The sequence below is a fragment of the Empidonax traillii genome, unplaced genomic scaffold (assembly GCF_003031625.1).
Source record: "Empidonax traillii isolate 1590-97213 ecotype Southwest subspecies unplaced genomic scaffold, ASM303162v1 scaffold1172:size163604, whole genome shotgun sequence".
Classification (NCBI taxonomy): domain Eukaryota; kingdom Metazoa; phylum Chordata; class Aves; order Passeriformes; family Tyrannidae; genus Empidonax; species Empidonax traillii.
The window spans coordinates 10,924-26,487 of NW_020956365.1; positions in this window are offsets into that span (position 1 = coordinate 10,924).

Here is a 15,564-nt window from a genome sequence, read left to right on the forward strand (position 1 = left end):
ACTTTGCAGAGGGTGTTCTCGGAGCCATCCGGGTGTGGAATCAGGCAGTATGTGCAGCACTTGGGGTCCTGCAGGACTTGCCTTTTCTGCTCCTTATCTCACCTTTAGCCCCTCACTGCTTTTCTGGAACCCGCTTGCCAGGCTGTTCACACCCTTTGAGCGCGTCATGAACAAATATTGCACCCCAATTGCCACCCAGTCCATAAGAAACCCCAGCAGAAACCTGTCAGCTGAAGCTGTTTTTGGTGTGGTGTTCATTGCACCCCCCCATTTAACCTTCCCAGCACCCCACATACCTTTAAATCCTCTTTCCTCTGCACTTTATCCACAACAGCTAAAACACTACAAGCGAATCAGCTGTTCCTGTCACCGTCAGCACCTTCCTTCTGTTTTTAGCTAATTTGCTGTCCAGCGGTGGGGATGAGTGGGATGTGTCATACCTGGCACCTGAACCCGGATATTGCTGAGGAGGGTTCACTTCTCCTCGCTCTTTATGAAGAAATAATAAGATCCAGCCAGAGTCCTGCCAGTGCAGAGATTTGGACAAGGGCTCCCATTACCAGATTTCTGATTTTATGGGTAAAAGGGGGCATTAAAGAAAAAACCTGGTTGTGAACTAGGTGCTGCTTGGAAAGCCGGGTGAGCTCCTGGAAGGTGAGAGAGGATTTTCAAGCATTTGGGCACAGTGTATAATAGCCATGTAAACACTAATATTGTTTAATTTGCTGTCTTGTCCCCGTTTTCCCTAAATTATGTGTGTTTTAGTGCAAGAAGAAAAAAGCTTTAGCTGCACTTGGAGATTTCCCTTGGCCGGAGGAAGCTGAGTCACGTAGGGAGAGGAGTAGAGGTGGGAATGCAGATGTGGGCTTAGAAATGATCTCCAGCACTGTAATGTAGTATAATTAGATTATATGGGGTTGGAATAGCTTCATCTTTTATATTTGTATGGAGATCGGGAAAAATGAAGTAATTTGTAGTTTCTAGTATAAAGTAGTAATAGTGGAGACAAGCACAGATTTCACAAGGGGGTCCCGGAGGGGCCCTTTCCAAATGTCTCGGGGAGCCGCCTTTGCACCTTAACAGGGATGGTTATTGGGTTTTATTAGTTGGTCACTGATGAAATGGTCATTTAATGGTCTGATGAAATGGTCCTTGTCGGTGGAGGGACTCAAGGGAAAGGAGGGGAGCACCGGGGACCAAACCTGGGGCAGCTTGGCTGGGCAGGGGACAACTTGTCCATCCTCAATCCCACAGTCAGGCATCTTCCTCCCCCCCTTCCAGAGGCAGCTACGGCGATTCCCGAGAGGGATCTCTGGCTGTTGGTCTTGGATCCTCAGTTCCACATCTTCCGTTCTTGGTGATTTGTGGGTAAAATTTGTCGCGTAGAAAACCCCGTTTTTGGATGTCCTTGTGTTTGCGGCACAGTAGGGGAAAATAAAGGCACTCCAGATTAAAGTTCTTTCCAAGGTAGAAAAAAACACTAAACCACCCCAAATTAAGAGGTTCTGCAAAGAGTTTTGAGTTCTGAAATTATAAGCTGCCAAAAAGAAGGTTGGTTTGAATGGTTTTATTAGAAAACAATCTCCTGTTTGGAAGAATATTAGAGGTCATAGAGCAAAACTTTTGAAGTTGTAGGTGGGTGGATTTGTTGATTTAGGATGCTCTGAGTTTTGCTTTGTTGTTTGGCATGGGTTAATTTTTGGAGTAAGTATCAGTTGGTCTCATCTCAGGACAGTTTACCTCGAGTTGACTGAATCTGTCTCACACTTTAAAGGGAGGTTCAGAGGGGTTTTGGGAGCTGTGAATAGTTCATGTTTCGAGAGGGGAATTGCATGATCTTTGAAAGTAAAAGGTTGTTTTGGGGGTTCTTTTAGAGCCATCTTCAGCCCCAAATCACCAAGCATGTTTCTGGTCATCTTGGCCCCGCGTTTCATTTCAGGGTGACAGCAGTTATGTGGGTGAATTAACTCCCATCATTTACCACTGTTCCTGGAATGGTTTTTTTTTAGGGGGGGGGGGGAATTTTCTTGTAGATGGATAAAATAAAAATGTTTCTGTGCATTTCAGCAGTTTTAACCTCTTCACCTCTGCATGCGTGCCCACCTCCCAGATCCCTGGGGCACATTCCAGCCATGGCAGTCGGTTCTGTTGGCAGGCAGAGCTTCAGCTTTCCCTTGGCCCTGAACTCCTGGGTGTATGTTTAGCTTCCAGTAGGAAGGATTGACTGTTCCTGCAGCACTTCAGAGCTGGTGATTCTTTTTTGTTTGTTTCCTGTGTGTTCTGTACAAAATGTGAAGGGAGGGTGGGTGGGGGATGCTTTCAGGGGTCTCGTGGCATGCGCTGGGGGACGACCACGTTACTTGCTGGCAGCGAATGCACCGTTGGCTCTCCTGTGTGCGCCCCGTTCCCCAGGACCGGTTGGTGTGGGTTCTTTGCCGTTTCTGACAACTGAGGAAGATGAAAACGCTTCCCTGGTCCTCATGAATTACAGGGTGTAACACCCCTCAAACAAACCAGGTCACGCCTGGTCTGTGCTGAAGGTAAACCTGGAGCTCGTGCAGGACCAAGGAAAGGTTTTGGTGCTGAGCAGGGGTTGTTATTTGGCCAGCTGGGTCCCAGAGGCAGGCACTGAGTTGAGTGGATGAAGCGCAGTTTGAGGTGTTCTGAGCCCCAAGGTGAAGGCAGTCTATCACTAACCACATGTCCTTTGCACTTGGGGGGTGGGTGTGTGCCTGGGTGTGCTCTCCATCCTGCTGGTGGTTACTGTGGGAGTGTGGCGTACACATCAATCCCATCCATGGATGGTGCCCGCTTTTTTGTCTCCCAGCAGACTGATTTCACAGTTTTGGGTCAGACCAGCCCATTCCCAAGAGCACGGGGCAGGGCAGGACGGGGGGCACCAACTGGAGAGATGCAGGAATGGGAGGTACAGGCTTGGTGCAGCTCGGGACTCACAGAGAGACCTGCCTCAGAGGTTTTCCAAAAATCCAGCTCCTTCAGACGGCAACACTGAACTTGAACTTGGCCACTAGGACTGGAGCAGGCCCACTTGGCTGAGAGGAGAATTGCCAGCCTGCCAGCACTGGGGGTGGGAAACACAGGAGAAGGAGATTCTGAAGTTTCAAAGGACAGAAGTTTTGCAGCCCAGAGGCCCTTTTTGTATATAAATTTTGCTTGAAAGTCGGGCTTTCTGGCCGACTTTGAGCGCGGGACCTGCTGCCCTCCTGTGGGTGAGCCAGCGATGCTTTGGGTCCTGCTGCTCCCTGGGGCCGCTGGGGATGGCCAGTGGGGAGATGTTTCTGATGGGCTGTCTCTGACCCCAAGGGCAGCTGCTCATCCCTCCCTCCCTCCCTCCCTCCACGTGTTCTTGGCCTCAAAACTTTGCCACGTGGGAGCCACAAACCAACCACAGCTGAAGCTCATTGAGGCTTTGCCTGTGCTGAGTAGTCTGGGAACAGCAGGTCTGGCAGGACAGGAAGGGGCTGTGGCAGGGACGTGGCTGAGTGTGTGGAAATGATGGGAGGGTCATTCATTTTTTCCCCCCCCTCCTTCTGTTGCTTTTGAAATGCTGTTGAAATCCCCTCAAAGCATTTTTTTTCTGAGTAACCAGAAATTCAGCTGGATTCTCCACTGAATCCACTGAGCTCCTTTTGCTGATCCATGGGGGAAATTGGACATCCCCCTCCTCTGGAAGCACACGGCCCTTTGCTCTGTGGAAGTACCAAGTTTCCCGGGTTCCAGATGGATTCGACCCAGCTCTCCTTTACTGTGTCAGTGTCAGGAGCACCTTTCACTTTGCAGACACGTAGGTGGTGCACAAACTGAAGGGTTATTTGGGATAGGAGTGTCTTCTCAAACAACCAGGGACTTGTTTTGTGCGAGCATCGCCTTTGGACTTGGGTTGGAATTGCCAGGAGAACTGTGAACTGTTCTCTTTTCCTTTATCCCTTCATAACCTGTGACCGCCTGCAAAGGCTGGATTTCGCGTTCAGCCCCCCCAAGTCTTTCAGGTTTTTCCGCTTTGTGATGTTTGTCTTTCCAGTTGGGGTGGGGAGAAGGGAGCCCAGGTGAGTAGGGACCCTCAGGACCTCTGCTCGGGGTAGGGGCAGGAGGTCCCTAGCACACGGCAGGCTTTAGAGCAAGTTTGGGGTTGCTGTTTTATTTTCGTTTTCTGTTCCTGTAAATAATAATGTATAAATGATGACGAGACTGTGTGAAAATTCTAAAAAAAAAAAGAAGAAAAAAAAATGTCTTTTGTTGTTGTTTTTATATTACCTCATTCAGCAAGTTTGTTTTACAATGACTCAATGATGCTTTATTTATATTGTTTGTACTGTAATTAAACCGATTGACAAACATTTCACTTTGCTTGTTGTTTCCTATGATTTGGGTTTGATTAAGTATGCCAGTTTGTATTATGTTCCCCTTTCCTCTCTCTCTCTCTCTCTCTCCAACACATTGAGATTTTTTGTGTCAACTGTACAGTATTCTGAATAATTAAAAAAATAAAATTAAAAAAATAATAAAAAAAAAGGAACAAAAAGTTGTAAAGTACTGCAGAGAGAGGCTGCTATATTGTATAGGTCTCTTTCTAATAAAGACAAGAAAACTTGTTGGTCGCAGCTTGTTCTTTGCTTGAGTCTTCCTGGTGTTATTGAGCTACACCTGCCCTGGCCCTGCTTCCTCCCCCTGTTCATGATGAGATCCTGTCACTCCTGCCAGTAATAAAGATGAAGGATTATCCCACACCTGGGATGTCAGAAGAGCCAGTAATGGTGCAAATTGATAAATTAAAAAGCAATAAGTCAAACACCATCCCCCCCCCCCCCTTAATGATGTATATCTAAGAGTTCTGAAAGTGCTTCTGAAGTGAATGACACATCTCCCAGCCAAAAATATCCTAGCTTTCATTAAAAACAGTTACTCTCCCCAAGGAAGAGAGGGAGTAGTAAATGTTGCACCTTTGGCTTTAAGAGTCTCTGGAGGTGATCCAAGGAATTAGGCCGGTAACGGTTACATCTGTATCCGCTAAATTGGTTGAAATGATCATTTAAAGTAAGAATAATAAAACATCTTTTAAGGTCATGATATGGTATGGTCTCTAATCACTTCCTTGAAGGGGGAAATCATGGCTCTCCATTAGGCTCCCCGGAGCAAGTCCTTTAAAGCCCCGAACAATGGGCAACTGATTGACATTTATTTACAGCTGCAGAGGCCTTGTCCCAGGTACATCCCGAGGAGGAATCGGGAATCTCGGTAGGAGAAGGAGAAGACAAACTGCTGCCCTGACGCAGAAGGTGGGAATGAGGAGGGGAAGCAAGAGATGATGGGCTTTCACTGGAGCACACTGGGAACTCAGTTGGGGGTTAAATAATGTGTCCTGGCATGGAGAAGGAGATTTAAAGATCTGTAAAGGACACTGCGAAGTGAGACAACCGGTGCTGTGGTTTGGCCAGCTGTACTTGTCCCACCTCACACGAAACAGAGAAATTAGGAACGTTCAGGGATAAGCAGAGGTGGGGGAAGTGTGGAATTTCCCTCAGAACGAGACCCAAAGTGGGGGAATGTGATAAAAACAGGCAGGAAGTGGGGAAGCAGCAGACTGGGGGTGTCTGGCACCCAACCTGGCCTGGCACCCAACCCTGTGCAGGGGCTGATGGCACAGCCAAAACCAACGGAGATGGACCAGATGTGTCACAGGACCTCGGAGCAGCGGGATCTTGCACAAGAGAGGACCTGGCCAAGGTTGGGGAAGGTGAGTTTGCACCTCCGTGCTCAGAGCGGGACTGCCACGGTGTGGGATCTGGGGGGGGTTGGGTTCATCTTTTACTCCTGCTCGTGCCTCGCCTCGGCCTAAATGTGTTCACTCCTCAGCCTGTCCCACCCAGTCTCCCACCTCCAGGGTGCTGTCAGTTCTGTCCTGTCACGTGGGGACTCGGTTGGGGTTTGGAGGAACTTCCCTGTTTCTTTTTTTGCTTCTCAGTTCTCCCAAGTGCTACAGGGAGGCTGTAGCAGCACTGTGAGGGATGAGAAACAACAGGACTGTTTGTGGATGTTGGGTTTTTACTTTTTTTTTTTTTTTTGGGGGGGGGGGGGGGGGGGAAGGGGTCATGTGGCTGTTTTGTCAAGCAGCAGTCCCGTTCCTTTGTTCCTGAAAGGTTTTCCCACCCCGTTCGACCCCGTCCCGCGTCCCACCGGCACCAACGCAGGAGGTGGGTGCTTTGTGTTCTCCCCTTTGGGTTTGAAATGTGAACTGGGAACGTGGGAGAACTTGTTTTGGATTCCCCCTGGGTGTAAAGCTGTAGTAGAGCTCTTTTTTTTTTTTTTTTAAGGAATCATCTGTCCCTCCCCTCCTTTGCTCTCCTAAAGGGGGTATGGGTTTTGATTCTGTGATGGGCATGGCTGGCTGCTCTCCCTCTGTAACAACCCTCCTAAGATCTGGCTTCTCTTGGAAGATCCTGGCGCAGAGGGATGGTGGAGCAGATTTAAGGATGTCTTTCATGCCCACGTTTCTCACCCCAAGCCCACCCCCGTGTACCCCTGGAACGCTCTCAGCTGGTGGCATTCACTGATACCTCGGAAGAAAAGAAAATATCCTACGGCAAAGCAACAGGGGTCAGGAAGTGGTTTTGAAGGAAAACTATTGATTCCCATAATGGGAGTAGGGGGAACATCCAGCATCCACTTTTTTTTTTTTTTTTTTTTTTTTTTTTTAAACGAGAAAAAGCAATTCCTAAAACGATCAGACTTGCTGTGCCACAAGGCCTCGCTGTGCATTTCCACCCTTGCCTACGAAGGATTAACTCTGACGGGTGCTGGGAGCACCAGCTCAAGAAACCTTCTCCAGAGCTCGGAAGTACATCACTCATGCCCAGAGTTCACTCCATGACTCGGTGGCAGGAGCTGGGAGTGGTGTCCAGAGGGGCTGCTCAGACACTTGGTGCTACCCTGATGGGGGAAAAACCCAGCAGAACGTTGGACTGGGGAGCAGGACGTCCCCACGAAGCTTTTCCAAGCCCAGCACCACCTGCTTCCAAGCCCATCCTTCTGCCCTTTCCCTCTGTTCCTGTGATGGATCTCGGGCCGGTGATGTTTTGCAGGAAGGAGGAGCGGGCAATGGGGTTTTGCCCTGGTGAGGTATCACAGTTCCCACCTGAGCAATGCCTAGGACACGACTGCGGGGGAATCATTCAGGTTGGAAAAGACCTTTAAGATCGTTGAATCCAAACATAAAGAGAGAGCACAGCCTGCAGGAGTCACCGGGAGGGCGCGCTGGGGAAAACTGAGCTGGCTGCTCCTGCGAAACCACTCGATGTGCAGTGGGAAAAAAACACCAGCCCAGGGCAGGCTGGGAATCCCACCAGGCAGTCATTGATCTCGCCTAATGTCCAGTAAAGCCTTAATTGCCCAATAAATGCAGTCGCAGCGACCACGGTTGATGTGCCAGCAATTAGCACTTCTTTATTTGCCATTCTGCCCCCCACCCGATCCCCCGCGCCCGACTTCCAGGTCTGTTTGGTTTTAAGCTGGAGAGGCTCCCCGGGTTTCCAAAGGGAGGAAGAGGAGAGCTCGAGGAGAGAGGTGATGCTGTGCCTCGGAGGGATGCGCCTCGAGGGATGCAGAACCCCCTGCAGGGCTGTCCCGGTCCTCAGGGACTGAGGTTGGGCTTCCAGGGAATGCACCGAGCCTGGGATGTGCTCAAGCCTCTTGGTGCTGCTGACACCAAGGGCTGCTTGTTGTTCTGAAGAGAACTCCTGATCACCTTTCGCGGCAGAAAAATGGTCGTTTTGGTGCTGGAGCAAGCAACTCACATCATTTGGGAGGATTAGTGGAAATCAGAGGCCAGGAATTTCGATCTAATGAAGCATGGGCTGGGATTCCAAGCAGCCTCGAGCTGCCAGAGCAAGGATGAGGCAGAGAGAAAAGCGTCCTGCCTGATGCCCATTGGCAGCTGCCAGGATGGGGAGATGTAGCAGGAGGGAGAGAGGGGGTTCCCAAGTGCCAAAACACCTCATCCTGCAATGCTGCCAGTGCCGGCTGGACGCTGGTTTTGGAATCCCACCTCTGCTTCGGGCCACGCAGGGGATGCTGCATCCACTTCGCAGGCAAAATGAAACCACTGAGAGCCCTTGGCCTCTGTGCTGGGGTGAAGGTGTCCATCACCGTTCTGGTGATGTCCCCGAGTGCCGCCTGGGTGTGGGAGGGAAAAGCTGCACCTTGCCATGGGAAAGCGGGGCGGGGGGAGCAGCCTGTCCCAGCCAGAAATTAAAATACAGCCACCCAGCCCTGTGTTTACCCCCTCTGAACAGGCTGCCTTTGGAGGTGTCCTCCGAAAAGGAGCCCAGGAGAGCGTGGGGACAACCAAAGGCTGCCGGGTGTCACCCCGGATGGATGAGCTTCCCCGGCTGCTGCTGAGGCAACTGGATTTCAGAACCACCTTCCTTCCCACCCCCAGCACGCTCCCCTCCTCCTCATCCTCCTCCTCCTCCCCACCAGAGATGCAGCATCCACAGCTCCTGCTCTGCGGATCCAACTGGTAATGGCCGGGCTGATTGACTGCAGATTTCCCTGTAACTGAGCTTAATTAGCAAGCTAATCAGGTCTGGAGATGCCTCCAATTTATTTATTGGCTGATGGCTTGCCACTAATCGGCCCGGCCAGTTAATACTGGCAGCGCTGAGGTTTGTGCCAGGTGAACAAATACATCAGGATTCCATCCTCTCCCAGCACTGGGGGCTGGCAGACACATCCAGAGGTGGGAGTTGGGCAGGGTGGTACCCGCAGCATCCCCTCCCTGTGAGGTGAGCGAAGGGCTGAGCACTGTGCCCAGCTCAGACCAGCTCTGGCTCACCGGGAGGGTGATGTTTGCAAGGCAGGGATAGAGAAAGGGAGCGTGTTCTTTGCAGGTGACAGAGCTCAAACACCCAAAATAGTCCTTGTGGCGGGGCCGAGGCATCCAAAGGCAGTGTCGTCCCTGGGTCACCCTCAGAAGAGGTGACCCAGGGCAGCCCTCTCACAACTTGCACTTCTTAGTTCCCTCCAGCTGCACAAAAGAGATTTAAAAGAGGATTTTATTTTCCTTTTTTTTTTTTTTTTAAAAAGGGAATTTTTCTGGATTTTTCTTTTCCCCTAGAACTGCTGGGAAAGTGCTGTTAGTGTGTTCCCTGGATGCTGGAGCATCCATTCTGAGCTGATGGGGGATCTTTTGAGAGGAGGCAAGGAGAAAGGAGAGCACTGGTGGTGTGGAAGAGCCTGTGTCTCTCCCACATGTTGGGGAAACAGGGAAAGAGGATTTAAAGCATGAGGAAAAACTCCCTTCCTTGGCTGCTGGCCCTCCAGGTGCCCCACCAATTCCTGGCTGTGGGACAGAGACGTGTGTGTGGGATGGCAACGAGCAAAGGAAGGAAGGGAATGGGATTTCCACACCTTCATTCCCTGCTGGAATGAGGAAGAAAAGGGAAGGGAGGCAGGATGGAAAGGAAGCCATGGCAAAGCAGCTGGAGAAGGCACTAGTATGGCAGAAACCCACTCCTGGCTAAAGCACCTCTTCCCTGAAGGCATCCAGACCCGAACTCACAACCTGGAGAAGGACAGAGAGACCCTCCAAGCCTTGGTAGCTGGCTCTGATCTGTAATGGTTCTCCATATTTTAAGAAAAAAAAAAAAAAAAAAAAAAAAAAGAGGCCCTGCTTCTAATGTGAGTCTGCCTGGCTGGAGCTGCCAGCACCGACTCCCGTGCTGCCACCCATCCCCCTGGAGTTTTCTCCCTGGGAAGACACCTGTGGGCAATAACTGAGTCATTTCTGAATCTCTGCTCTCTCTGATAAACCAGGAGGCAGGTGGGTGTCAGAGCACTAGATGTTCTGAGGGGCTGCAGACCCTCTCTGGACCTGGCACCTTGGGGACAAGGGGTGACAATTCCAGCGTGGGACTTCAACCTGGTCTAGTGGAAGGTGTCCCTGCCCATGGCAGGGGGTGGAAAGAGTTGGGCTTTGAGGTCCCTCTCCACCCAAACCATTCTGGGATTCTCAGGAGTTGCAGGGCATCCTGCCCTGGGGCTTTCAGGTGATGCTCATCCATGCCAGGCAGGGAGATGGGGAATCACGAGGTGGATGAAGCCAGAACACCCCACTCCCAAGGCAGGGGATGCTGGTGGCAATGGGGGAGCAGAGGAAGGAGGGTGGCTTTCACTGCTGCAGCTCCGACATCTCTTGTGGAGAGGGTTATTAGAGGGAGTAATTGGGATCACCTCACTTTACAAATGTTACTTTGCAGAACAAGGCAGGAAGACAGATCGATCTCAACTATTATTCATTAAGGAAAGTCCTTTATAAATCCCAAATTAACAATTTCTCTTGGAGAGAGACTTCCTATTACCCTCCTTTCGCGGGAACTTATTGCCGCTTTGGAAACGGGGAAATATGAAAATAATTGGGGAGGGGCGAGAAATAGCAGCCATGGGCTTAGGAGCTGAGCATCTGCTTAAAAGAAAAATACAGCTGTGTGCCTAAAAAAATGACCATCAGCCCCATTCAGAGGGGCAATGTTTTTGACAGATACCGTCAGGCCAAGGCCATAACGAGACGCTCGGAAAAGCCCAAGTGGCTTCTTAGCGGTGAAGGGGCTATTTGTAAATGTTCAGGGCTCGGCACGGCACAGCCACAGGTGGGGAGGGTTTGCAGAAGGGTCTCTGCCCTCCTCCCTCCTCTCTGTGCAAAGAGATGAGTGATGGGGATGGGGGGCAGAAGTTGCTGGTTGGACTGGGGGACTCTTTGCACTGGTCCTTGCCATCGGGGCCGCACAGTGATTTAAGTATTTGGGGGGAAGGGAGGGGGTGTTGCTGCATATTGAGGGTCTGTCCTGGTGTTTGGAGAGGGGAGAGAGAGTTTCAACCCAAACCCTTTTGGGTTTTTGGGGTGAAAAACACCAAGAAAAAGATGAGGTTATAATTTTTTTTCAAGTAGTGGGAGAAAACCAAACAGTTATTGCTGCTTAAAAACTCTCAGATGCCTTCGAGGCATGGAGCAGGACACTAAATTTAAGCAGGAGGGTAACCTGGTGATTTTTATCGAGGACTTAGGGAGTGGGCTATGTGTTTGACGAGGTGCATTCTCCTAGCTGCCAAAATTTAGGGTGGTGGGACGTGCACTGGGGATGCTTCAGCGATGTGTGCAGGAAGATTTGGGGTTGCTGTTGCCCCCCAGAGAAGTCGACCGGTTTGTTTGAGTTGAGGTTGCCAGCAAAAAAAAAAAAAAAAAAAAAAAAAAAAAGCAATTATTTAACTTGTATAACTATGCCCATGGCTTCTTTCGGCAGATGTCTCTCAAAGGGGTTTTAGGACCATGTCCACCTTTTCCCACAACCTTTTTGAAACAGGATGCTTTTACAGCAAGAATAGGCTTCTTGAACAGCAACACAAGTGGAAGGACAACTGCAAAGATTTCTGTTTCAGCTCAGGTAGAGTTTTTGTCGCCCCAGGTTATGTTAAGTTTTAAAAAAAAAATAAATCACTCCTAATGCCCCTTTTGAGGAGGCCATTTTTGGGATGTTGGTACCTTTTAGAGCAGACCGGGGGCTCCAGGCACTTGGCATCACACATTCACCCTGCGAGCTCCAGCTCCTTCCTGTTGATCACGCTCTCCTAGGAAATTATAAACGGGAGCCCCCGGTTTGTCTTTTGCTCCTTTAATTAACGGGATTTGAGCACTAAAACTGCTCCCCCGGAGCCGGCGATCGGCCCTTTGCCACCCATTCGGGCCCCCCTTGCCACCAATTCGCTGGTCCCGGCAGGGCAGCGTAAACACCCCGTATTTCACTGCCGCTTTTTCGGCGATTCCCCTGCCTCGTAGCTGCTTTCCCGGGGGACGGCGGGGGGATTAATTCCAGGCGTCCTTTCCCCCTTCACGCGGTGCCGTGCCCTCGCTCCGCGGCGGCGCGGAGCATCCATCCCCCCTGGCAGAGGAGAATTCCAGCCGCCGCTTCCAGGTCCGTTCTCCCGCCCCGCTGCTGAGCAGCACGTCGTGAAGCCGGGTCAGCGCTCCTGAATCCTCTGCTCCCTCCATCAGGACCAGAGAGCAGCCCCGGCTCCGGCACGCTCAGCATCGCAGCGAGGGAACGAGGCTGGTTGTTCCCGGGGTGTTGTTTTTCCCCCCACATCGGGTTGCTCGCACTCGGGGTCCTCTGCGCCCCGCAGGAGGCTGCCCTTACCCCGAGGGGGGGTTCGCTCGTGGCTAAAATCTGCGTAGATTTTATAGAATCCTGCGCAGGTTCTACAGAATCGTTTTGGGTTTAGCTAAAATACCCTTTTCTGCATGATTTTATCTACATGGCTCAGTATCTGCTGCCGGAGTTGGGAGTCGGAGGCAACCGAGGAAACACCGCCTTTGAATTTAGGGCTGAGATGCTGGGAGCTGAAGCAGAGGTTTAAAACCCACGTGGCTCCGTAAGAAAAAAAAAAAAAAAAAACACCAAACAAACCAACCGAACAACAACAACAAAAAAAAACACCCCACAACAACAAAATAAAAATAGGCTCCATCCATCCTTCCTCCGACAGGCCTGCTCGGAAAGGCGGCCTTTTGCTTCTCCTCTTCCCAGGCTGAGTGAGGCCCGGGGAAAGTTTGGGCGAGTAAGTTTGCGGAGCCGGAGGGAGGGCGGCACAGATCGATTGGCGCGTTTAATAGGATCAGGTCAGTGTAATCCTGTTTCAGCCATTGTAATTCAGGCAGCCAAGGAGACCTCAAACTATAGGGGAAGGGGCTTTTAAAACCTCAGCGGTCCTGCCACAAAGCCAGAGGCTGGGGCAGGGACAAAAGCGGGAGAGAGGATGAAGTGGCTTGAAATAAATAGATTAAGGCTCTCTATGGGCCGGGCGTAGCGGGAGGGAGAAAAGAGCAAGCGAGGGGCGGGCGAGCGTCCCGCGGCCGCGGGAGGGGACAGAAGGGACTGGCACCCACGGGGGAACGCGGGCCGGCCGGGCAGAGCATCCCCTCCCGCCGTGGGGCGGCCGCGTCGGGGCGCGGGTAGGGGGGGTGGGGGGAGATCCCTCCAACCCTTTCCCCGATCCCCACCGCGCGAGTTTCCGAAGGCTCGGGATAGGCAATCAATTTTTACGATGCAATTTATAATTCATACAGGTTGTCTTCGTGCATATGGTGTTGCTTTTGTGCGTGTCAGGGTGCCGGGTGCTTTATGACGGTGACGGCGGGGATTTGCATTGGCGGCCGCTTCCCGGCCCCCTCGCTCTCCTCGGGCGGGGATGGAGATGGATAATGGATACGGCCCCATGGAAGCGCGCGGGGGGGGGCTGGATCACATAGGACAGCGACTCCTGAGGGGTGGGTGACTCTTCCAAGGGGGCAACCTTCCCCCATCGAGGATGCCCAGTCCTAGGCAGGGGTGTTCCCAGGGGGTGCAGATCCCCCTCGCCCCCCCCTCTCCAGACATTCGGGTCAGCCCCACTGCAGGGCATGCTCTGCAGGGAGGCTCTCGGGGGATAACCCCACCCGAGGGGGAGTTCGGCGCCCCCCGCCCCGGCACAAAAGGGTCCTTGTCGGCGGGGCAGCCACACCCCCGGGGGCAGGAGGGGCAGGTAAAGGCACAAAGCGCAGCCTGGCCAGTCCGAGCTGAAATAATTAAACCAATTAAGCCAGTACAAACAGAAACAAGGCGGAAGGCAGGGCTGTCCCCTCCGAGGAAGAGGAGCTCCCCCCGCCCGTCCTGCCGTGAGTTTGCCCGGTCTCTGCTGCAGCCCTGGCATGCGGTGAGTTTGCCGGGTCACTGCGGCGAGAGGGTGAGAGGAGGGGGGGATTTAAAAGCTGTGATGTCTTATTTAAGAGCGAGGCAGCGTCTTCCCAGCCCCGCTGGAGAGGGGCTGCCTCCTCCAGTCACCGCAGCCCAGTACCGTGAACAGCAATGGCTTAAAAAAAAAAAAAAATAAATCTGTATGTATTTAAAGAAGGGGGTTTTGCTAAGGCTGGCTGGAGCTGAGGAGCACAGGAGCAGGGCAGCTTTCCTTCCCCTACGACTCTGTGCTGTGCGAAGCGGGCCGGCATCGCTGCCGCCGCTCCCCGAGCACCGCAATTATTTGATCTGCAGATGTAAGAGGAATTTATTGTAACAACAAATATAGTGATGTCAAAACCCAACCTTGGATTAAAGCCGGCAGCCAAAGGGGAAGTGTATTAATTTCAAACAGCATCAGAGGCCAGTGCCTATTAGGACGAGCTATTCTTCAGACCCCCCCATCAGAATTAATCATTGGGAGTTAATTTGAAGCTCAGACAAGTTGCTGTTAATTTAGTGCAGGGAGGACGGGATGGAATAAAAAGCTGAGGTGCTGGCCGGGCCTCCTGGGTCTCATTAATCAGCGAGCTGAGACGGCCTGGCTTGATTACAATTTGCAAAAAAATTCATTAGAGCCTGGGCGATTGACAATTTTTCTCTCTGCCTGTGATCTGACTCATTAGGCAGCCAAATGAAAGCCATGATGATGGTGATGATGACAGCTATCAACCCCCTCGCTTGTTTATCTCCTTCTCCTCCGGCCCTCGGCCCGGGGCTCCCCCCTCCAGCCCCGAAGCCCCACTCCTGGGATAAGGAGGGGGCAATGGGGGACCCCAACCCGCGGAGTAAATAACTTTCCACTGCCTGGGGCAGATGCCGGCTTGTAGGGGGAGGGATGCCCGGGGGGGAGGGGGGGACAGGGTGAGGAGCAGCTGCTCCTCCCTAAAATGCAGCCCACCCCGCCCCCGTGGGGGGGTAACAGCGGGTGGGGGGGTGCGCCCCGTGGAGCGGGGTGGGGGGGAGGACACGGCAGCTCTACCGCCCGCCCGGGCCGGCTTCGGGCGCTGCGCTGGCCGAGCAGCGTCCCCTTCGCACCGAAAGCAAACCGAAATAAATTCAAATAGTGCCGTGAGAAAAAAAAAATTTTTTTTTAAAGCGCTCCGAAGAAGAGCAACGCTGGGAAAACCTCGTGGGGGGGGGGACACGGGTGGGCTTGCCCCACGCGCGTCCCGGCTCCCCGCTCCCTCCCGCGCAAAAACGAAACGAAAAATTGGGATTAATAATAGCGGGGTTTTTTTTAGAGCGGCGGGCAGTGGCGGCGGCTGCCGAAAAGGCTGGAATTGCCCGTGATTTTCCGCTAGTCCCCGCGCGTCCGCGGCTGCCCGTGGAGCCGCCTGCGATGCTGCCCGGGACCGGGCCGTTTTGGGGGGGCGGCTGGTGGGAATGGGGACTCCCACGCTGCACCCCCCCCCCCCCCCCCCCCCCCCCCCCCCCCCCCCCCCCCCCCCTCCCCCGGAGCCGCCGCCAACCCCCTCCGACCAGAACAAAATAATAACAATTATTGTAATAAATAAATGATGAAGCGCGAGGGCTACAAGTGACACGGCCCCGCCAAACGTGGGTTTGCTCACCGGAGCACGTCCCGGGAGCGAATGACACCCCCCCCACCACCACCCCCGGTTTAATTTTAATAGACTCCCCCGGAACCCCGTTTTCCTCGGGAAATTTTAATTCCAAATCGCCGCCACCGCCAATGACACGGTGTCACCGGCACGGATGC